Source organism: Lontra canadensis, unplaced genomic scaffold (genome assembly GCF_010015895.1).
Source record: "Lontra canadensis isolate GAN:19392208 unplaced genomic scaffold, GSC_riverotter_1.0 scaffold2, whole genome shotgun sequence".
NCBI lineage: Eukaryota > Metazoa > Chordata > Mammalia > Carnivora > Mustelidae > Lontra > Lontra canadensis.
In genome coordinates this window covers 1657652-1683718 of record NW_022630996.1, presented here as the reverse complement: position 1 = coordinate 1683718, position 26067 = coordinate 1657652, and the positions used below count along the sequence as shown (strand labels likewise).

At 34.7% G+C, this 26067-nt stretch overlaps 1 protein-coding gene and 1 pseudogene across 1 annotated transcript in view; both read left to right on the top strand.

Moving 5' to 3' along the window:
* The window catches only part of CNTNAP2 (contactin associated protein 2), a 1928204-nt gene that overhangs the window by 638799 nt on the left and 1263338 nt on the right, over positions 1–26067 (top strand). The window lies entirely within an intron of this gene.
* Positions 19250–24925, top strand: LOC116878827 (annotated as a pseudogene).

Sequence of the window (26067 nt, the reverse complement as noted above, 5' to 3'; positions counted from 1 at the left end):
TGTATATAATGGATGCTAATGTATGTCGCACATACCTACATCTATTGAAAGAAATTGTCAAGATGGTATTTGTAGGAACACAAGAGAGGCTTAAGATTTCCATAGGGGAGAAAATATAGCAGAAGTTGTAACAGCGAGGAAGTAAAAGGGAGGCTGGGGATACGAATTAGGACAGCAAAGCTTCCTTTCGCGTCACACCTGGGGATAGCTTGGGGATGTGGAGTGAAATGTTAAGGGGTCAATAATATCAAATGCACATGTATTTTGCAAACTTGAATGTGAGGTGGGCCCTGGGTCAGTGCAGACAATCTGGCCACAGTATAGAGAGGTCTCTGACCTCATAAAGACCGAGTATCAGTGTAACAGTATGGTTTATGAAGTCTATGCAAAAAAGATGTATAACACAGAAAAATGTATTATATATTCTGTTACCATTTGTCCAAAAGGCAAAAACAGGGAAACCTATGCTGTAAGAAATCTGGGTAGTGGTTTCCCTTGTAGGAGGGTGGTGGCTGGAAGTTCTCCACCAAGGGAGGTTTTGGGGATGTTGATAATTGTTTCTTGAGCTACGTGCTGGTAACACTTGTGGAAATTTGTCAGCCCATATACCAATGTGCACTTTTCTTTATGTACATAGAAATTCAGCGTAAGTCTTAGAAGACAATCTAATCAGACTTGAAATCAAGGTCCAGCTCTGTGAGAATAGGAGCCGAAGGAAACTGGGAACTATTATAAGAATTCCTCTCTAGTACCAAAAATAATTGCACTGGTTAGTGGGCCAGACAAAAGAGAATAAAGAACTAGGGGAGTTGGCAAAGGGCCTTAAAGGTCTACTCGCAGCATATAAGGGAATTATTTGTCTTAAGGTGAGTGCAACCTTTATGTGAGTATGTGGGACTCTAGTCCCTCTCAACACATGGGCACCGGGGATAGCACAATCTATTATTTGCTGATGAAGAGTGTATTTCTAAAGAAGAGTGTATTTCTAAAGAAACATCATGTCTGACTCTCACTGCCCCTTGCTTGCACAGAAATGAGTGCATATAAAGCAGACCTCACTATATACAGCAGTGATCATAGGGACCGCGATTAAGCCAATCTATAGCTACTCCTAGCTTGTTTCTTGTTTGTTCCTCTTGCAAGATGAATGTCTGTGTTAGTAAATTTAGTTCACTCTTACACGTGTAACTGATGTCTATGTATGACAGATATTACCAATCACAGAGGAAGTTTCCATGTCTAAAATGTCTTCCCATTTAAAATTGAGGAAACCCAGAAATGGGCCAAAAAATGCTAATAGAGTGATCACATCATAGATATAAATGCATTTAATCTTCAGCACACGGTTTTACTTCTAGATACAACTCCAATGACATGAAGTCCAGATATACAAGCTTTTCATTGAAACACCATTTGTAACAACAGAATGTTGGAAACTACCGATACGACCAGCTACAGGGAGATTGTTTGAATAAACAGGCTATCTCTGCAAAATGGGCACATTAGAGCTGTTAAGAAAACTGAGAAGTATCTCTGTGAGTAGATATGGGGTGGATTTCCTGGATATATTAAGTGAAAAGGAAAAGTACAAAGAGCACCTACGGTGCGCTGACTTGTATGTGAGAAATAAGAAATGAGAAAACGTACATATGATTGAAGCAATTCTGGAAACATTTAAATGTATTCTAGATTGAACAAATGAGTAAATATGGTGGTGATGTTGGGAGCTGTTATTCTCTCTATGAAGAAAGTAATAAATAAAGGGGGAATGGAAGAAAACAAGAAGGAAGCCCTTTTAAAAATACATGTGTGTGAATATGTGCCTATACATACTTGTGATTATAGTGTGTGTGTATATATATATGTATACATGTGTGTATATATGTATATATACATGTGTGTATATATGTATATATACATGTGTGTATATATACATATATATGATATAGTATGTATGTATATTATATATATTTTTTCTAGTTCAGACTGTTAAATAAGTCTAGAAAAAAGACATTCCAGTAGCAGTCAATATACCTAGAGCAGACCTTAGTTACTAATATCATTATCCTCTAAAAGGGATCAGATCCGATTAGAGAAATTATATCAGGTTTTGGTCGAGTAAGATTTGACTTCAGTTTTGAAGCATCTTTTTATGTCAAAATGAAAGGCGGAAAGAAATGATGGTTAATGACAAAAAAGCACATGAGGGCCAGCTTGAAAAAAAATTGTATTGGTCAAATCTGGACAATTTGAGCATAAAAATATTTAAGGACAGTAATGAATTACAAACATTTAGAAATGCACAGAGATTATAGGTAATAGAACAATAGACAGATATTAGATAGATAACTAAAATGGGAGAGAAGGCTCTTGCTTTTGATAGGAAAACAACTTTTTTTTAATTAATTTTAAAATTTTTTTATTAACATATAATGCGTTATTAGCCCCAGGCGTACAGGTCTGTGAATCACCAGGTTTACACACTTCACAGCACTCACCATAGCACATACCCTCCCCGATGTCCATAACCCCACCACCCTCTACCTACCCCTCCCCCTAGCAACCCTCAGTTCGTTTTTTGAGATTAAGAGTCTCTCCTGGTTTGTCTCCCTCCTGATCCCATCTTGTTTCATTTATTCTTTTCCTACCCCCAAACCAACTTTTGCGTGATAACTGTGGAAGGTCTGCTGCGGTAGAAAGCCATCACTTTGCAACTATCATAGTAAGTATTAGTTCTAGCATGTGACATCAATGGTCATTAAAACTAGGAGATAGGAAATATTTTTATGAGGAGTACCCTATCTGTATGGTCTTAAAGTATCTCCGAAGAATTACTTGTCAGTTGATAGAGAAAAAAATAATTATACAAGAGAAACTAGATAACATATTGAGTGGATGATCAAAATAAAGATGACCAATGAGGAGCAGATAGACGTTGTGGACCTCCAGATGTGATGGGCTGAAGACCCAACACAGTACAGGTGGGATCCCACTAAATATGTGTGAATGGATAGAGCCTATCATAGGAAACATATCTCAGATTCAAAGTAAGAAATACTGTAAGGCATCTGGGTAGCTCAGTTGGTTAAGTGACTCTTGATTTCAGCTCACGTTTGATCACAGGGTCATGAGTTCAAGTCCCGAGTTGAGCTCCATGCTGGGCATGGAAACTACTTAAAAAAAAAAAAAAGGCAAAATGAGAAATACTCTATGAGGACATTTTACTGAAAAAAGGGTGGGAGGGTAGGATAAACTTCAAAAAGTATCAATATGATTAAATATAACAGAGGGCTAAGTGACATCAACATGAACTATGAGATTCTAATCTAGATCCTATCCTGGAGAGAAAAAGAATACTATAAGAATATTATTGGGTCAGTGGACAAAATTGGGATAAAGGAGGTTGATTAAATATAACAATGTTAAATTTCCTGGATTTGGTAACTGTACACTTACTGATTTATGTCCTTATTTTGAGAGAATGTACACTATAATATTTGGCAGTAAATGGACATGGTATGTAACTTATTCTCAAGTGGTTCAGATAAAGAAAGTGTGTGTGTGTTTGTGTGTGTGTGTGTGTGTGTGTGTGTGTGTGTGTATGTGTAAGGAGAGGGAGAGAGAAAAGGAAGGATAAAGCACACAGCTCAGAGCAAAACTGGGGACTCTAAACATAGACTAAAAGGCAGGGGCACCTGGGTGGCTCAGTAGGTTGAGCATCTGACTCTTGATTTCAGCTCAGGTCATGATCACAGGGTCATGAGATAGCGCCCTACATTGAACTCTGCACTCAGCAGGAGGTCAGCTTGAGATTCTCTCTTCCTCAACTTCTGCCACCCCTCCCCCCCACCACCTGGTGTTCGTGCTCTCTAAATAAATAAATAAATAAATATATAAATAAAATCTTTTTAAAAAAAAAAAAAAGACTTACAGTGTCCCTGACTCTGTTCTTGCCACTCTTCTGTAAGCTTGAAATTATGTCAAAAAAAAAAGAGTTAATTTTTTTTAGTTTTTCTGAAAATCTAGTATTAGAGACATTAATTTTGTCATTGTTTTAACAGGATTTTCTTTCAAAACCAGACACCTTGTAAGAACACATGAACATGTACTCTTAAAGCGGTCATTGAAATCTATACTGGCATGTTTAATTGGCTCTTTCCCATTCACTGCTGATGTGTTGAAGAAGTTAGAGAGTTGATAAAACAAAATAAGGAAAAATAAATGACTGCAGGAGCAGTGACTGTGGTGCCATGTGAGGGGCAATGAGAGAGCAGCCAACTAGGGTAGGTGCCTACATGGACAGGTGGAGGTGGGGTACAAGAAACACACACACATGCACACACACACGATCTGTCAACATACTATATGACCCGGGATTGGTCCTGATGAAACGGTGTTAGTTATGAAATGCTACTCCCTTTATGCTTACTTCTATATCCTGTGCTCAGAGAAACTACAAAAAATAAAATCAACATATTATTTGAACATTTACACTATAGAAGCATATTTGTGCAACAGGATTTGTAGAGTGGAAGCGGGTGATAGCAGTTTCTGGAAAGTCATAGATTGTGCATGTGCCCTCAGGCATAAGGAACTCAAAGATACCAACAAGTCACACTTGTCAGAGTAAATTTGGAAATGGAAGGAAATAAGACAGATATGAAATTAGCTCAGAACAATTCAATATTTGAAAACATCTGTAGGAAGAGGCACTAAGGGCCTGGACTGAAGGAAATAAATGTAGACCTTGGTGGAAAAACCACCAAGGTCTGCATTAGCAAATCAAGTCTGAGGAGGGCTTCTCTTGACAGAGGAGGACTTAGTGTTTCTTGGAGAGGGTTTTTGGGCAAATTTACTCAGAGATTTACTCATCTTTGCATTCATTTGTTCTGTGCAGATATCAGAAAGAACGAGCCTCAGTGAGAGAGATTTATACCTCGTATAAAATGGGCTTGCACCAAATATTTTCTAGTTCCCCTACCAGCTCTGAGATTCTTTCATTCCCTCTAAGGTGAACTGTTTTTTAAAATGGTAAACTACCTCATATTTAATGATAGCATCTGCTGAAAGGTAGTCATATTTATTAATAACATAATTTCAGTTTCTGACATTTCTATTATGATAATTTAAACTTATTATCTAATATTCCTCTCCTTTAGATAGAATTTGTTATACATTATTTATTTCATGTAACGTTGTACATGTCAGCATAAATGCCTTTTTTCCAACCTCAATACATTTAGAACACCAGGGAGAATCCAACACTGAGAAAATGATAACGGGATAATGTGAATCCGCAGCTCTGAGGATGAACTCTTTAAAGCTTCCGAGATTTTACATTTACATATCAGACAACTCCCAGGACCTCAGAAGAAAGCCCAAAATGCTGACACAGTATGTGGACTCAGATCCTATGAATGAAATGATATTAAAAGCAATCGAGATTGAGCGTAATGGTAAAAGTTTGAGGCAACTCATGGAAAATTACATTAGACTTTTCAGGTTTCCTTCAGCAGAGATTAGGAAGTGTATTTCAATTTCCTCCACAAAGAGTGAGTCACACCTTAAAGAAAAGCAAGCCAGAGTCAAAGTTTATTTAAAAGGACATCACTAAAACGGCATATTGGCACCAAGAGAGTGATCTATCTCCCCAATTAATGGGACTTGAACAAATTTATTGACAGAATAAGAGCAGTGCAGCATTATACATTAACACCGGTAGGTACTGAAAGAGATCAATTAAAATTTTTTTAAAAGTTATTAAAATTAACTCGTGACCTAACCTGTGGCTCTGACACCTCTGACCCTGTTTCTAAATTCAACTTCAGTTTCAATCCTAACACTAACCTGAACCCATAGTTTCCTACTAGATGCATACTTAAAATTGAATCCCATAATGAAAAACCAGTCAGGTAACAAGAAAACAAAACAAAACAAACATAAGATCCATTTAATATTCGTATGATCACTTAAATATTAATGCACTCATATTACTTATTGACCTTAGCTATAATTTAGAACTCTTTAAATAATAACCAAGTTAATGAGTTTGACACAAGAGCCAAAATCTTTCCTCAAATCATGTTATTGGTAAAATTATTCTTTTTTTTTTTTTTAGATTTTTATTTATTTGTTTGACAGAGAAAGAGTGCAAGCAGGGGGAGCAGCAGGCAGAAGGAGAAGCAGTCTCCCCACTGAGCAACGAGCCCAATGCAGAACTCGATCCCAGCACCCTGGGATCATGACCTGAGCCAAAGGCAGACACTTAATTGACTGAGCCACCCAGCCTTCTTGATAAAATAGTTCTTTAAACCTAAGTAAAAGCAAATGAAATTGTAGCATGTATTATTTAAGAATAAGTGATTATCAGGAGGTTTTCTACACATTAACATTATTAAATTTGGATGTATCTTTAGGTTGACAGTACTATCAAAGCCCTTCCTTTTTCTCTTTTATTTATTATATTATGTTATTTAATCAGTAAGAAGTCCCACAATTTATTTATTCATTCATTTATTTATTTGTTTGTTTTAGAATCAAGAAGCTAAATGTGTGGAGTGGATGATTAATTGTTCACCAAGCCAATGTCCTTTTCTTTCTTGATACACAGCCTGATTTCTGGTCATCCTTGAAGTTAGGCATCACAGATGACTCCTTTCGGCCAGTGTAATGTGGGGAGTAGTCATATCTAACACTTTCATCCTGGCCCACAGATTGGTTCCTGTGGGGCTCTGCACTCTCTACTTCTTCCTCTGCCAGCCAGCCAAAGGTGGGGGAGCTTCAGGAGGAAAGAACCAGACAACATCCATGTTTCTATCTATGGCCATTCCCACCGTTTATGCATTAAAGCCCAGTTCATGTTAACAACTCTGGGACTTAACTTTAAAAACTACCCCCTCTCTCTCTCATCTTATCACATTACTCTTTAGATCTTCTCTTCAGCATACAAATATGCTGTGATTTCTTCAGACTTTAAAAAATCCAATCTTGATTCCCTCCAAAGGACTGCTCTACTCCTTTGTTCTCCTTTGTTGCAAAATTCTCAAGAAATGTTTTAACTTGCTCCATTCAATTCTCTTCTATCTTCTCTTGGACCATTTCAACCCATATATTCATACCCCCACATATTCCAAGTTTTCTTTCACTCCCACTATGCCATCAGTGGTCACTTTTCCATTGTTGCTGAACTTGTCATGTCTTCAAAATTTATCGGAGTGGAGCATTTCTTCTTCCATGATAGACTTTTTTTGATGTCTGGGCACCACATTCTTTTGGGTTTCCTCCTACTGAATTTCTTGTTCTTTCTTCTTAGTCTTCCACGTTGACTTTTTTTTTTAATAACCTGTACTTTTTCCTTAACTATTGAAATACCCCAAGACTCAGTCTTTAGTTTTCTTTTCTTCCCATTTACATTCACTCACCAACTTGGTCATCCCAGTCAGTTTTATGTCTTTAAACACCAGGTATTTCTCTTCTCAGTTAATTTCAACTCCACTATTTTGAGTGATTAATACAAGTTATCATTGACTTCTCTTTATTTCACATTTTCATATCCATTAGATCATCCTGCTGCTCAACTTTGAAAATATATCCAAAATACAACTACTTATTACCTCTCTGGTCTGAAACACCAGCTATTTCTTGAATGATTGTAAGAACTTAAACAGATCTCTCTATTTCTATTCCTGCTCCCATGTACACCAATGTCAATAGAACAGCCATAATTCTCCTTTTAAAATAGAAATCAGATCATGTAACTGCTCTACTGCTCAGAACTCTGTAATTGTTCACCGTTTTACTCAGAGTAAAAGCCAATATCCTTATGGCTATTCCCTATTACTTATCTCTCTCTTTTTTTTTTTTAAGATTTATTTATTTATTTGAGAGAGAGAGCTCGAGTGGGAGAGTCAGAAGGAGAAGGAGAGAGAATCTCGAGATTCTGTGCTGAGTGTAGAGCCCAACAGGGGCTTGATCTCATGACCCTGAGATCAGGACCTGAGCCAAAACCAAGAGTCAGACACTTAATCAACGGCACCACTCAGGCCACCCCCCATTACTTCATTACTCCTCTTAACTACCATTCTCATCCTTATTCACTTAGATAAAGGCACATTGATTCTGGAACTTTGGGGTTTTTGCACTGGATAGTTCCTCTATCTAGAATATTCTTTTTCAGATATCCCCTTTGACTAACTCTCACCTCTCTTCAGGTACTTGAACAAATGTTATCTTCTCAATAAAGCCTATCCTATCCACTCAATTTAATACTGGGTCTATACACCCTTACTCTCAAAATCTTCATGACCGCCCTTCCTTGTTTTGCTCTTTGAAAAATTTCACAACATTTATGGATTTTTATCATAGCATATAATTTAGTTACATATTATATTTATTTGTTTTGTCTGCCTAGAATTTTAACTTTGAGTAAACTGGACTCTTTGTTTTTAAACTGGTACATGTTGGGTGTCCATAACAGTCCCTGATACATAGTAGACAGTAAATATTTCTTAAGTGATTATAGGAATAGAAACAAGATTATTTATAGAAGATGATTTCAGCCCACTTTTCCATATTATCCAGCCATTCTTATGTCGAGGTTGTCTTAAGGCTAATTTCTGGTTTAGCACATTGATTTTATGAGGACTTCACCTTTATCTTCTCAGTTTACTTTAAATGGAAAATATATATATTTCTCTATATCTAGCTAGCAAGCTAGCTATTGTCTGTTTATCCATCCTTCTAACTTATCTGTGTGTGTGTGTGTGTGTGTGTGTGTACACATACATACGTGTAAATGGCAAAATATGTATACAGCCATGGTTTAGTCAGAGAAATCTATCTCAAATGATCTCTTTCCAAATTATTTTCAAACTCTAGGCATTAAAAATATATTTATGAATGATTTAGAGGAAAACGTGGCATATATTCATAACCTTGTATACTCTAGCTTCACCTCTGCCTCACTCCAGATAATCAGAGAGCTATTGGCTTATCAGTATAGTTTTGACTTCCATGTAAATGTGTGCATAGGGATTAGCATATTTTGCATATTTTGAAATTTATTAAATACTTTATTTGTGGAATCTGGTAAAGAATGTAGTTCAAAATAATATCATAATAAATGAAAATATTCTCTATGCTATTAGTACCCTGAACACTTGAAAGAGTAGTTTCCATTTATTCACTCAGGCAACTATAGTAATATGTGAATCCATTTTCTTTCCCTGTCTTGTCCACTAAGTAATTTAGGCAGTTGGGTAGCTAAAAGTTGTATACGTATATATATATTTTTTTTTCTTCCCCTCTGTAGTGTTGTTTGGCATATGGTAAATATTTCTATGCGTTAATTTTACTTAGAGCCTTATTATCCTCTATGCATATTTTCTCTTGACTCCAACTCCTCCAGATATTTTTTAAATAATATATTTGTTGGTTAAGAGAATTGTCCTTGAATCAGATAGAGGCAGTAGAGTGAAATGGTGAAGAACATGCATCAGGTGGCCAGTATGGGTGGATGTGATTCTGTCATTGACCCTTGCTAAATGACCTTTAGTATATTGTTTGATGTCATTGTACTTCTGCTTTCTCATCTGTAAAATGTGGATTAAAAATAGTGCTCTCACAGAGTTATTATAAGGGAAAATGAGTAAATACATTTAATGCACCTAGACTATTTCCAGAAATGTAATAAAAAGAATAAGTAACTGATTTTTATTATTTTCTGCAATGGAAAAGTGTGGAAGAGGAGTAGATTTAGGGGCAAAAATCAAAGTTGGGGTTTTCTCAGTTTGAGATACTTATAATACCTTTAGGCAATTATGATCGTATATTAGTTAGCAAGTACTAGCTAGGCCACCAAACAAATTATTGCTCAAAGAGAATAAAATGTCTCTTTTATCACATGTAATGGAACAATTTGGTGTTCCTAGAAAGTATGGGTAGTTCTATTCTATGAGTCAGAGATTCATGTCAGTTCTATCCTATTCCAGATATGTTTCAAAAGTCACCTAGGATATGATAAAGATGTAGCATCCAAGGTTTATCTTGGGTTCCACCTTATTTGCTTAGAAGAAGATACAGAGTAGGAAAAACAAGTAGAAAAAAACAAGTCTATTTCTTAAAGGCATTGACCAGGAAGTAATACACATGACTCACACTAACATTCCACTTTGAGAATTAGTCAGGTGGCTACTCCCTGGTAAAGGGGTATACTTAGATATGTAGGTCTGGTTATGCTTAGATATGTAGGTATGGTTAGTCATATGTAGATTTAGTTAGTCACAACTGGTGTGTAGTCCGGATTAGATATATAAATTTAAGAGTCATGAACACATAGATGGTATTTAAAATCTGGAAACCAATGTTTTTTTGTAATAGAGATGAGAAGTATCTAGTACCAAGGCTTGAGAAACTCATATATTTCTTGAAGTAGGAATTTTCAGTTCTTAAGTAAAGGTAATTTTGTTTTATTTTTTTAAGATTTTATTTATTTATTTATTTGACAGGCAGAGATCACAAGTAGGCAGAGAGGCAGGCGGGGGGTGGGGGGGGAAGCAGGCTCCCTGCTGAGCAGAGAGCCCGATGCGGGGCTCGATCCTAGGACCCTGGGATCATGACCTTAGCTGAAGGCAGAGGCTTTAACCCACTGAGCCACCCAGGTGCCCCAGGAAAAGGTAATTTTAAAAGACAAAGAAAAATTTTGGGTGATCAGTCTCTGCCAGTATTCATTCTGTGGATGTCAATGGAGGAAATTCTGCACTAGAAATTACCAGGGCAGCAGGCAGGGAGCTGTCCTTGAGTTGTGGTGCTGACACAATAACTCCCCTTCTGCAATAAATGGCACTCCCTTGGTTATCTTGGGAGATCTCTGTCATTCTCCCCTAATACACACATCCAGAAAGACACTTCTCTCTGATCGTCACACATTTTTATACTTGTAGAAAAAGTGATGCTCCCTAATGTTACCAACTTCTCTTTTCTCCTGTCTTTTTTTACACTGAGTGTCTCCTCCTGAGAAACACTGTTTTCTTCCCAGTAACACATTATAAAATTTTGCATAAGATCTCTAACTATGCAGTCAGTTCTTTGACTTCAGTCCTTCCATCAGTTTTATTCAACCATGTTTTTCTGTGTGGACCCCCACCTAAGATGAGTAAGAAATGATGCAAGGAGAGGTAACTAAAGAGAGAAGTAAAAACTTAGATACATTCTTCTCTAAATCAGTGAGAAGGAATCAAAGCACATAGGATGACAGAAAAAAAGATGAACATCCATCACCCTAGCAGCTCAATAATTAGTGAAAAAGATAAACAAATACAAATGTTAAAAGCACGTGGCAAAAATGTGAGTTCAGAAGAATTCTAAAACTTATGAATTTAGGCAAAATATGAAAAAACTATGATAGCAGTTCAATACTGTTGAGTCCCACAATATGTCAGGTATCATATTCAGTGTTTGTAATGGTTATGACAGTTGACTTCCCAACAAGAATTAACCCTGGATGATTATTCTAAGACTTTCATATTAATCATTTCTCCCACATCAATAATGAGATTAAGAAGGAAAATATGATCCTCTTCTCAGTGATGAGACTTAAATGGGTATCTTTTGGTTGTTACCATGGAAAGGTCAATTATCAAATGATCCAGAGAAAGACTGTTGGTTTTCTGGGCATCACATATGACACCTGCAGCCACCACCAGTTCTAGAATGAAGCCACCTCATGGAGAACTGAAGGAGTCCCTATTCTCTCATCCTTGAATATTCCCTTCCTCTTACAGCCTTGTAATGAAAGATACCTCCTTTTTTTGTTTGAGAATATTAAAGACAAGTTTTCTTTTTTCTCCAAATTTGTATTTAAATTCCAGTTAGTTGACATATGGTGTAATATTAGTTTTAGGTGTAGAATTTAGTACATTACATCACTTACATACAACAGCTGATGCTCATCACAAGTGCCCTCCTTAATACCCATCACTTGCTTAACCCAGCTACCCTTCAGTAATCATCAGTTTGTTCCCTATAGATAATAGTCTGTTTCTTGATTTGCCTCTCTTTTTTTCCCTCATATGTTCATTTGTTTTGTTTTTTAACTTCAACATATAAGTGAAATAATATGGTATTTTTCTTTCTCTGATTTATTTTGCTTAGCATAATACTCTGTAGCTCCAGCAATGTCATTGCCAAAGACAAAATCTCATTCTTTTTATGGCTGAGTAATATTCCATTGTATACATATATACCATATCTTCTTTACCCATTCATCTGTTGACTTTGAGAACTTATTTTGAATCGCTGGGGAGATAGCCAAAGGATGAGTTTATGAATAACTACTTTGTAAGTTTCTGATACGCTCCAAAGTCTGAGAAATATGACATAAATATTAAAAGAACAGAGGAGAATGTACTTGTACTTTGGAAAATGAAAACCTTACCTCAATTTTACTTGTTAAAACATCATAGATGAAGGGGCATATAAAATGTATGTATGGTTCTTAAGTAGTAATTTGATGAAAACACAAATACCCATTACAAAGTTAAGAACAAAGCATAGAAACTGAAGAGTTTCCAGGTCATATCACCTTTCCCATCCCAGTGGTAACCACAATCCTGAATTCTATACATACCATTTCTTTAGTGTTTTACTCAGTTTGTATTCTATGAAATTGCCTATATTTGATCAATTTTGTTCTATCTATTGACATATTCATGTAATTTAACTTTATCTTTCTATCACCCCTGTATATATCCCTCTACAATTTATTAACTATATTATACAAATAAATATCCCTCTTCTTGAACTTCTTAAAAGTTTGATCTTAAAGTTTAAAAAGAGGTAAAGAATATTCTTAGAAATTTTCTTTAGCTCTTTGAAAGTACAAATAAACTTGCAAATAAGTAAAAGCAATTAAACTGATCAAAATGTAATTCATTTTCATGTTGCTGAGATTTAGTTTTTAGTGGATGAACCCAGAAATAATTTTCCCATCCTCAGAGAATATTGACAAAATAAGGCACTAATACCAAGAAAACAAAGGGGTTTGGAATATCAGAATGATTAATATCACTGGGGGAGGGAGAGGAAGAATGGGAATGGATGAATACGATTCTGTAGTTGGATCATAATTGAATTAACCAGAGATTAATTTGATGAAATGATGGAATACATGGCAATATTTGGTATGTGCTCCTTCTGCAAAAATATGTAACAGAGAAAATTTTAAAAGGACAAGTAAAAATCAAGAAAATGGGTAATTAAGAACAAGTGGAAACAAAGCCACAACTATAAAATTATAATTGGTATGATTACATGAGCATTTACTAGGTATCAGGATAAGGCAGCACACGGAAACCTGAAAAAGCTTAGTTTGAACAAATAAAGTGCTATACCACACTGAACCATTCTTCACATTCCTAGTGCCCATGTAGGTATTACTGTTTGATTACTGCAATCTTTCCCACTGAGCCTGGAGGTAACCTCAAAAGCTATTTCAGCACATATCTCCAGGCAACCACTACCGACCACTACCTAACACTTAGAATGGGAAATTGAGAAAAGTTTTTTCCCCTTCAACCCCTCAAAGCTCTTCTAAGACACAAATATCCTTTATCAATAGTTTGAAGCAGTTCTTACTATATGGACTTGTCAGCATGGTTGTCTTCATGGGTACTGACCTCCACAAGGCATGGATACTAAGTCCTGAAGGCCTGTCACCTCCAACCACTTCTACTTTTAATAGCCAAGGCACACTTTTAATTGAACTATGTACATATTTATAGATGAAGTGTTTGCAAAGGTAAATATAAAAAAAGTTACAAATGTATTGGAATAGTTTAAGAAATGGAAATTATGGGGCATCTGGGTGGCTCAGTGGGTTAAAGCCTCTTCCTTCAGCTCAGGTCATGATCCCAGGGTCCTGAGATCGGGCCCCACATCAGGCTCTCTCCTCAGCGGAGAGTCTGCTTCCTCCTTTCTCTCTCTCTGCCTGCCTCTCTGCCTACTTGTGATCTCTGTCTGTCAAATAAATAAATAAAATCTTTTTAATAAAAAGAAATGTAAATTATTATTTATATTTGAAGCCCCTGCTTACTTTCACTGTTTCTTCCAATAAGATCCTGTTTGTGATCAGGTATTATTTCCTCATACTTATGTATAGTCTCTTTAAGCTATGCTCTAGGTATATCCTTAGAAGAGAGGCTTTTTGTGTCTCATAGCTTTGAAACAGGAAACATATAGGAACAATTACTAATCATGATTAGAATGAATGATAAAGCAACTTGTGGGATAATATGAAGAGACTGAGATAGGAGAATGGCAAGAAAAACAGTGGGAAGAGTTGGATGGAAACCAACAGAAATGTTCAGCTTCTCACGTAGAGAGGACAAGAAAGAAAATATGAGAATCCATAGGTCTGAACTGAAAGCAGATACCTAGATGAGGTGTACAGCAGGCAGGTAGAAATTGGATTCTCAAGCTCTGGAGAAAGATGTGTGGACTGAAAGTAGAGATACTGAAGCCATAAACTATGAATGATCAATGAAGAGGAAAAGACTGGATGTGGTCACTCAGTGAGTAAATAGAAAAGAGATAGCCAATGATAAAGAGATTCATCAAAATTCAATTGGCTTGCTAGGAAAACATGCAACAGACAAATAAAACAAAAGAAAACATTTTAATAATGTCATCAGAAATACTAGGAAAACCAGTGATACTAGAGAAGCAGAGTCAGCTCCTGTGGTAACTGGAGATTGAGATTACTTTTAGAGATGTGTGTACCAGGCCCAAATTTAAAACAGGATTTTTAAATAGAATAATGGTTGAGGAAGGTACATAAACACAAGTATGTGGTAAGAATTCATTTATTTAGCAAATATTTCTCAAATTCACTCTTCTGGCTCTTATGGCTCAGAGGATACAATGAACAATAGGCAATAAAAGATATATTCTCTACCCTCATGGAGATTACAGCTAATTAGAATGAAGATGTGATTATAAAGTGTACATTAAAAAAATAGTTGGGGATGGTGTGAGAGAGGGTTGGGGAGAACCCAAGAAATACCTCGGGAGACAGAGACTTAGGGGAGAACACAGGGGTGGTCAGGAAGACTGTTGCAGTCTAGGAAGGCTGGTTTACTTCTTTCTTTTCTTTTTTATAGATTAGGGAAAAAAGCTGAACATGTTTGTAGACTAAAAGGAGAAGCCAGTGGAAAGAATCTGAGGGTAACAGAGTTCATGAAGTGGAAATAATGCTGTTAGCATTTATAGAGATCCTCCCATTAACCCGACACCGTACACATACTGTTTGGTTTTAGGAAAGTTCTAGAATAGCCTCTGTAGTCCAGTACTTAATAAACATATACTAAATATATAAACATATATTAATCAGCTGTATTAGTTTTAAATATGTTTTCTAAACTTAAATAAAACACCTAAGTTCACTTATAGTATTTCTTTATACAAATGAAAAAACATTTCTTGAAACAAGACAAAGAATTCCTTATTACCATCATAGTACTGTCAGTGACATCTGCTAAAATATATGTACCAGGGACTCGAATAGTATTAGCCCAGAACAATAAAAATCTCCAAATGACAAGAATTTTAACAACCATGATGCATATGGGCTTGCTTTTCTATCTCTTCTTATTGACCAGCAGCTCTCACACTGACCATTGATACAACACTTATAATTGGGAAAGTCATGGACTGAACTTGCTTATTTTTGCATTTTATGAATATTCACTTTATTTTCACATTTTCCTTAATCCCTCTTTTTCTCAAATGTCTATTGAAATTCAAAAATTTAATAATTATATGAACTGCTTTCTTAAGTGTACAATATTTTTTTGAAATTTCCTTATTTGATAGATTCAACATAAAGCCTTTAGTAAAGAATAAAGTACTATACTAATGCATTAAAATCACTGTTATTAGTATTATTCTAATTATGCCTAAATTCCTGACACCTGGAGATTGTCAGTCCATCTCTAAACATTAGATATGTATATGAAAATCATCTCCTAATTTAAAAACTGTAATCAGGTGCCTGTCTGGCTCGGTCAGTAGGCTATGCAACTCTTGATCTCAGGATTATGAGTTCAAGCCCCAAGTTGGGTGCAGAGATTACTTAAAGATAAAATCTTTGGGATGCCTGCGTGGCTCTATCAGTAAAGCGCCTGCCTTTGGCTTAGGTCATGATCCCATGGTCCTGGGATCGATTCCCACATCAAGATCCCTGCTCAGTGGGGAGTCTGCTTCTCCCTCTGCCCACCTTCCCCCCAGCTTGTGTTCTGGCATGCTCTCTCTCACTAACATAAATAAAATCTTTAAAAATTAAGAAAAAAAAATCTTTAAAAAATAAAAAAATAAAAACAATCTCTAAAAAAATAAAAATTAAAAAATTAAAGCTATAATCAGAAGAATATCAACATTCAGTGAGACTGTTTGAAAACATGAACTCCAGCTCAAATATTCTTTGGCCCTTGTGTTTCTTCTTTATCAAGATTATCAGGGTTGTGTTACATTGCTTCATTTACCTACATGAAATGGCTAAAGAATGAAATTATATCTGATCAATCAAAGAACAAATACTTTTACATAATTTACTGGATTTTGGAACTTTAATGCTTCATGAATATTTAAAAGATAAATGTATTTAGCAATCTGAATATAGATGCAGGTGGATAATGCTTGAGACTTTGGCAAGTCAATTAACCTCTGGGCATTCAATTTTGAAAAAAGGGGTTATTATTTGTTGGCAATTGTGTAACCATTCTAATTAAAAGGAACTTGCCAACCCTTTTAATTATTCATCCTTGGAAGCATCCTCTTGTGGATAAAGGCTAACATGCCCTTTTTATCAGTTAGTATATTGGGGAAAATGAAGGTAGAATAATTGATCGGGTGCAAAGTCTATGGTAGAGATTAGACTTTAGGAGCTAGAACTTCCCCTGCCTGCCAGTTTTTTAGAATATTCAGTCATAGTAAAGCCATTTATTCTATTTTAATTTTACATTTTGAGAATTAAGGAAGTATGTATTCGATATATGGAATGATTATTTAATCTTATGCTACATCTCAAATATCATGTTCAGAGTTTGTAACATTAAAGAAGCTATGACGTTAGAACCTTTCCTAATGAAAACAAAAGTGGAAAGATGGTGTATTTTGGCAACCTTTGTATCCCACTGTGTTATCCCTTGAAGAAACAGTAACGAATCACTCTTTCTTATAATAGTACCTCAAATGCCCCATGACATCTAGGAATCTTTTCCAAAAATAATAACAGTGCAACACATTGAGTTTCCCTGTGAATGAGAACAAAGATTTATGCATCATATTTGTATTTGTACCATAGGGGAAAGGCATGATGTTGGTTGGCTATCTAGCAAAGACCTTATGGAGAGCCCTCAAAGATTAGAGCAGATGCTCTTAATCAGATGCTATTTTCATTTTTTATCTGAAGATGTGTTAAAATTCACTTGGCTGAGAGTCCAAAATTCTATGAAACATATAATGTACTCACATTCTTGCACTTGACTACAGTCATGTACACAAACATGGCCCTATCCACATGGCTCTCCATGGGTCAGTGTAATAGAGACCCTGAGGATTAGCGTGGTCATTCCCATGCCTCCAGTTACTGCACTGTCTCAAACAGACTAAAAAATAAACCAGTGTTATAGTCACTCTTGAGCTTGAGTAAACTTTAAGTGTGAAGATTTTTGCTTAATTGCTATTGTATGGATTGTATATGATCTCATTCAGTTTGCCTTAAATACGGAAATAGTGAACTTACTAATTGGGGTCTTGCTTAATATGTATCTTCCATAAAATTTTTTTTGATAACTTGAAAAATCTTTCTTTAGATCAGTCATTATGTGAAAATATAAAGTGAACAGTGAGCCTGGATTTCAAAGAAAAACTGGATAAAAAATTCACTATTCAAATTTTTAATCATACCTTTCAACAGAAAGTATTTATGACTATACTGAATGGAAATTTCTTTTGCTCAAATAGAGGTATAAATAACACAAGAAAATAAAGTGGAGGGAAGAGTTTCATTAAAGTATTAGATAATTATTTGCCTACAATCTTAATTTACCACTATATAATCATACTACTAAAAACTTTAATATTTGTCAGTAGGTGACAATTATCCAAGATAAGAAGTATGTCTTTCATATGACTCTATGCTTTAATTAAAATATTTGTCAAATGTCCACAAGGTATTTCTACAGTTAACTTGTAAAATGAGAATAGCTTCAATTCAAAAATACTAATTAAATACAGAATATGATTCAATAAAAGTCACTGATGGCTAATTAAGGGAAGAATTATCAGACTTGAATGAAAATATATAATACATATAGTCCTAATGAGAGAATATGTTATTTGCTTTCCTCCCCTGTTACTAGACATTCACCAACCAAGTATTTAACCTTGAGAAGAAACAAAGACGTTTTCCTGAGCACATACAATTTCCCAAATACTGAGCTAGCAATTTAGGGTTTCTAAAGACAGTTTGAAGATAAAATGCTTGCTCATATATCCTTGCAGACTAATGAAGGAGAAAGGAGTTAGTTAACTATTAAAAAATGGGAACACTAATTCAAGAAATAAGACCTACCTTAAACAAAATATCCAGAAGCTTACCTATATTTATCAGGGGCTTTTCAATGCTTTTTTTTCCTTCCTCCTTTTCTGCCCTCTTTATTATTTATTTGAGGTTGTTGTTGAAGTTATAGTGTTTTCTTATTCCATTCTTTGTTCTAGAATGTAAATAACATTTTTGGTAGTTACTGTTCTACATTTTCAAGAGTGTCTTTCTTAATATGTAATGTCATTCAACATCTTTACACTCCTCTTTAATAGTGTAGGGTCTTAGAATATTTAGGAAAGCCAGACAAAAATCACAAGAAAAGAAAATTACATATCAATATTTATAATAGACACTAAATATAATTAGGAAATTAAATCCAACAATACTTATACAGAGGTAAAGGATTATGCCTAAGTGCAGTTTATCCTAGGAAAGCAAGATAGATTCAATATTTAAAAAAAAAAAATCAACCAATGGAGATAATCACGTGATCACATGTGGTGATCTGCATTGGTTGAATTCATATATATATGTATACATATATACATATATATATATTTTCTAAATCCAACATCCAGTGACAATAAAACAACTCAACAAAAATGGAAGGGAAGCTTTTGACTTTTGGCTCAAAGTACACGAAGGTGCAGCTATCTTCCATTGTCCCAAATCCAGGTTCATCTGACACCAGCCACCTCTACCATGTGGCCTAAGTTCAACCACAAAGAGATCAAAGTTGTGTGCCTGAGATGCACCTGTGGGAAATTTGGTGCCACATCTGCTTTCATCCCAAAGATCAGCTGATAGGGTCTGTCTCCAAAAACGGTTGGTAATGACATGGCCAAGGCAACCGGTGAGTGGAAGGGTCTGAGATTAGAATGAAACTGACCATTCAGAACAGACAGGCGCAGATCGAACTGGTACCTTATGCCTTTGCCCTGATTACCAAAGCCCTCAAGGAATGGCCAAGAGACAGAAAGAAGAAGGAAAACATTAAGCCCAGTGGAATTACCACTTTTGATGAGACTGTTGACATTGCCCAACAGATGTGGCACTGATCTGTAGCCAGAGAACTCTCTGGAACCATTAAAGAGATCCTCGGGACTGCTCAATCTGCATTGATGGCTCGGCCCCCCGTGTCATCATAGATGACATTTATAGTGGTGCAGTGGAGTATCCAGCCAGGTTAAGAACTGAAAAGGAAATTATTTCCATAAAGGATCATTTGACAATCCAAAAAAAGAAAAAGAAAGAAAGAAAGAGAGAGAGAAAGAAAGAAAGAAAGAAAGAAAGAAAAAAGTAAAGGAAGAAAACTATATCAAAATGATAATGAGCATCTATGAAAACCTATGGCTAATGCAATATTTAATGGTTAAAGACAGAATGTTTTCCCATTGATTTGCAAACAAGGATATGTTGTCACACTTTTATTCAATGTTGTGCTGAAGATGCTGGCTAATTAATCAATAACAAGAATAAAAGGAAGCATACAGATTGGGAAAGAAGAATTAGATTTGACTGTATTTATAAATGATATTGTTATTCATTTGGAAATTTCTAATCAATCTTTGAAAACATTAGTCTAAATAATGAATGAATTTAGCAAGGTAACAGGATGTAGGCAAGATTAATACAAAAAAATCAACTCCACGTGTTAGTATCAAATATTTAGAAAATGTAGTTAGAAAAGTAATACCATTGAAAATAACATCAAAGACTTAAAATACTAACAGATATCAAAATTATGCTCAATTTATACACATAAAATTACAAAATATTTCTGTACAAAATCAAAGTATATCTAGCTAACTGGCAAAATATATCATGTTCATTGATTGGAAGAAACACTATTGTTTAATTTGTCCATTCTCTGGAAATTGATCTGTTGATACAATATTATTTTCTGTCATATATCTAGCAGTCTTTTTTGGAGTCCTTAAAATAAATTTATAGATGATTTAAAATTTATCTGTAACTGCAAAAGACCTACAATATACAAAACTATTTTGAAAAAAAAAAAAGAGGTTTATAAGAATCTCAAGAATTGCTATAATGCTATATTAATATAGACACTGTAGTATAGCTAAAAAGATAGATATATAGGTGGAGAGTACAAAACTTCTACCTATAAATAGACCACACATGTATGAATAACTGATTTTTAACAAAGCCACCAACATAACTTAAAGGGGAGGAGAATAGTATTTTCAACAAGTGTGTTGGGATGAGGATATCCAGATGGAGAAAATGCACTTTGACCCTTACCTCACACTCTATCCAAAAATTAATTTAAAATGGATCATGCACCTAAATAAATGTAGGAGCTCCTGTTGTTATTTTTTTATTTGAAGATTTTTTATTTATTCATTTGAGACAGAGACAGAGCGAGAGCATGGGCAGGAGGGAGGTTCAGAGGGAGAGGGAGAAGCAGACTCCTGCTGAGCAGAGAGCCTGATGTGGGGCTTGATCCCAGAACCCTGGGATCATTACCTGAGCCAAAGGTAGATGGTTAACCAACTGAGCCACTCAGGAGCCCCAGAGCTACTGTTTTTAAACTTCTAGAAGAATACATAGGAGACAATATTCGCAATCTTGGAAGAGTCAACAATGTTTTAGAACACAAAAAGTAGTAGCAACAAAAGAAAAATTGATAGATAAGAATGTGTAAATACTGAAAATGGCTATTCTTCATATGCTACCATTAACGAAATGAAAGTACAATCCACAGACTGAGAAAGCATACTCACAATACATGAATCTAGCCAAAATCTTGTATCCAGATGAACAATGACCTCTTGCATAATTAATAGTGTCTTGATGTTGGTTTCTCAGAGGACTCAAAATGACACATTATTCTCCTTGTATTTCTTATCAAATATATCATTCTGAGAAAATTCACCAATTTCTGTTATCACTCTGAGGTACTGTCCTAATATAATAACAAAATCTTTTTACATACTGAATTTAGTGCTACTTTTCATAGGATTTTTGTGTTTTCCCCTGATAGTGTCCCATCTACCTGTTTTACTTTCTTAATGACAAAAAATTGGTGTGGCTTCCGGCTAATGTATCTAAAATACACATACAGATTTAAGGAAAGGCTGAGATGAAAGTAAAATTTTCCACTGGAAATGAAGATTTCAAATTGTAAATGTTAGGTGGTTCTGTATGTGTCTTTTTAATTAAATAATATTTTCCATTTAATTTTTTTCATGTTTCAGTGCATGATAGAGTTCAGAAGATTTAATATTTGAGAGATTAGAAAGGAAAATATTCTTAGTTTAATTCCTGCCCAAAACAAAGCACATACTAATTTATTATTGATTGACATTTAATTAAGTTGTGCCAAATAAAAAGAAGTTAGCAATAGTATTATCATTGACACAAATTTTTCAAAGATGTGTTCAAAACAAAATTAATAATTTCAAAATAATTTGTAAAAATTTCAAAAATAAAATATAAAATAAATAAATGAATAAAATAAAATAAAATGTAGTGCTGTGTCATTAATTTGTGATGGACAGTCCTTTTCATGACTTTACATATAACTGGGCCTGCATTTGGCATTTGGCTGAAGGTGTAACAAAAGTTGAAATCTTCAAGTGCTTCTCTATGCAACTATGAGATAGTTCTTTTATGCCTTTTATACTGATTTAGCTTTTGTAAAGGTAATTTATAGAAATCCATGTATTTAAAGATGTTTTCATAAATGTCATGAAGCATTATTTATCATAGAGCAGAGTTAGAAACTACTGTCCATCAATAAAATTTTGTGAAATAAATTACAGTTTGCTCATATGGTTGGAAATAATGTAGCTGATAATAATAAATGAGAGAATTTTTTATACACTGCAGTAGAAACAAAACCTTGATATAGCCTTAAGTACAAAAAGAAAGGTACACTCGTATGACACTGTATGTCAATAAAAATAAAAATATAAATAAATAAACAAAATTGGGAAAAAAGAAAGTTGCAATATCATATGTATCATATGATATGATTTTATAAATAAATAATTTTATCTCTGGATGCATATAAAATCTGGAAAGATATATAGAAAACTCTTAAGCATTAAGGGAATGGTTTTAGGGAGTACACTGACTTTTTAAAATTAATACACTTTTATTTTCAAATCTTTAAAACAAGCTTATTTTATAATCATTTTTTAATCCCCATGTAGATAACAAAGGCTGTTCATTCCTCACTCAGGCTAACTTAAAGGTACATACATACACTAAATGTTCTGCAATAAATCATTATTTTAAATTTCTAGGTACATTTTTCTTGGAGTATGAAAAAGAGCCAGTATTTTTGACATTGTGTTAATCAAAGGAGTTGTGATTAATAAGATAAAATAAAAATTGTATTTAAAAACAAGCATATAAATATTTTTTGCTCTTTTAATGCTCTTAAGAATTATAACCTTTCTCAACCACTTAAATAAAATATGAGCTTCTAGACTGATAGTAAATACTTGAATGTTTGGGATAAGAATGCCAACACAGTTGTATTATGCATTCAGCAGAAGGTGGGGAGGGGGCTAAGAAAAGCATAATTTTCACAGATTGTCAGGTTATTCATATGCTGGTAAATATATATGAGTAGGTGGACTCATTCATTTTAAAGACTTGTATGTGAAATGGCTTGAAATGGATTATAAAATTTTCCATTAGGACATATCTCTTAACAAGGCATTTCAGGAGTGATTTTAGGTATACACAATGAGTTAAGCACCTATTGATTGAAAACATTAGAAATATATATACTTTTTTTTTTTTTTTTTTTGAAGAGAGAGATCATGAGCAGAGGGCAGGTGGGGTTGGAGTAGAGGCAGAGAGAGAGTGAGAGTCTTAAGCAGGCTTCACACTCAGCACAGAGCCCAGTGCAGTGCTGGATCTCATGACCCTGCTGAGATCATGACCTGAGCTGAAATCAAGAGTAAGACACTTAACCAACTGAGCCACGCAGGTGCTCCAAAAATATTAGAAATATTTATAAGGACTCTTAAGGGCATTTAATTCTTACTTACTAATTTTGTTTATTCATGCCACTTCTTAAATAGCTGCTTTAGCTCAGTCATCAAAGATGGGCTAATATGAATAGTTACAGATAAGAAAAGTTAGTGTATCTTGGGCACAATCAAATAAGTCGTTGTATTTTGAGAGGAGAGGTGAGGAACATTATCTAAAAAGTCGCTGTATTTTGAGAGGAGAGTTGAGGAACATTATCTAAGAAGTATTTTCTTATTTGGAAACTTTTTTCTAGATTTATATGTTTCCATGAAAATCACTTTCACCTTTGACATTACTATTCTTAGGATATTTGCAAGAAAGTATCTTTTTAGTAAGATAACAACACCAGCATTATTTTGTAACAATTAATATAATTTATAATTTAATTTAAAAATATCCTAAATCATTAACAGTAATCTGTTTGCATGGAGAAACTGGAAAAAATGTAGGATATTTTTCTTCTAATATGTTTTATCAGCATAAATAAGTTTAAACAAGTAACACAGAACTGTAAGTCTTTGCTTTGCAACTTGATACATCACATTTGCTGTTCCCTAAAGAATTTCCTTCCTAATTATGTTTTGTTCTAGATAACATTAAAGTTCATTGACATTCCCATAATACACTACAGGATATCTGTGTGAAAATTGCCTGGAAGCAATGTTGGCTGATGGGGGATGCTGGCTTATATTAAAAAGTAGCTGTTAAGGATTTATCAGTAGAAAAAAAGAGAGTTAATTATATTAGTACTTATCTCTCTTCCCTTTTGGATAGGTTAAATTATTAGATTCATTTTTTTATAAATTGAATTCTTCATTGGAAGATCTGTCATCTGTCTGTATGAAACCAATATCACAAGAAAAAGGGGTAATATATGTATGTATGTATGTATGTATGTGTGTGTGTATATACATATATATATATATATATAAAATCTCCTCCCCAAAAGTAAATTTTTAAGGATATGTGTTTCAATAACCTGAATTTAAATAAAAGCTTGATACCAAAATTATGTGTTTCAAATATAAGTATGTTTCTTGCTGTGAAGAAAAGTTTAAAACTTTGAAAATGAGTGACAGAATCTGGGCTTTGCCTGTACTTTAACATAAATCAGCCTTGCACTTCATGCTTACCATTTTGTGTTCTCGTTAAAGAAGAGATTCTAGAGGGCAGTGGGTTCCATGCAACTTAATTATGTCAGTTCAAAGCCCTACACAGGCACTGTCGGTTATTGGGTTTCTTATCAAGCTAGTAATGTGGTACGGCTGTTGTAGTAATAATGAAGCTTTAATTAGCTCTCAGAAATACTGAGAGCTTATTTAAGGCCTCCAAATTGAATCGTGCATGCTTAGTTGGAAGGTGTGATTGTATCCCAAACATATCAAAATAACTGTCAAATACATTGCATGTACAGTCCGAGATAATACTAGGAGGCTTAACATCTATCTTAGAAGAACCGTGTGGATAAAATGCTCACCGAAGTTCTTTCATATACGTAAGTGATGGTCTTAAGAACATTATCTTTATTATTTAAGCAAATGTGATAGAAAGACACATGACTCAGAGTCTCTGTTTACCTGCAGAGTATTGTCAGGGGAAAAACACATTTTAACCAACGTTTGAGTTATCTTTCTTTCAAATGGGAACGTTATTCATAGCTACTCCAACATAATCCTTCCATTTTACTTATAAATACTAATTGCTTTGTCCCAATATTCTGAGCCATGAGAAATTGTGCCAGACCCCTCATTCCTAATCCTTGGGCAGCTCACAGCTAACAAACATTTAAGTAATTGTTGATTTAAACTCCAAGCAGTGAAGAGAATTCTTGATGTCTTTTCAGTGCAGCAGGTATGTTTTAGACCATGACCATGACTTTCTTATGTGACTATTAACCCATGCTGTGCATGGATGTGGTCTAAACTAATTATAAATGGAGACAACCCTTCCCACTCCTGCCCACTCCTCCCTACACACACAGAGTAATAATTTGAGGCAGGGGACAGATTTTGTCACAGAGAAAGAAGGCACTAAAATGAATTGCTGCTGGAAAAATAGTATCTGTGTTTTTCGTTCTGTTATTTTCATTTCTTCTGAAATCATCTCTTTTCAACAACTTGATTTGACTCTTCTTTTAGTTATTTCAAAGGATGTACCATGTTTCTCTGTTGTCCTTATAGACATTCGTTGAACAAGTATACTAATTAGTTACCTTCTGTGTATTGGGTACTTTGTGAACCTTAAAGGTTAAATGTGAGACCTTAAAGGTATATGTAATTCAGAGGCTGCACAGTGATCCTTTTGGTTTGGAGATGAGGTCCCAGAGGATCTGAATTATGATCAAGGGACTAGGGAATGGGGTGTATGTGAAGAATTGTAAGCTCAGACAACAGCACATATACCTTGTGTAGGGAACTACAAGAAGTTCCCAAACTTCTGTATGACAACATATG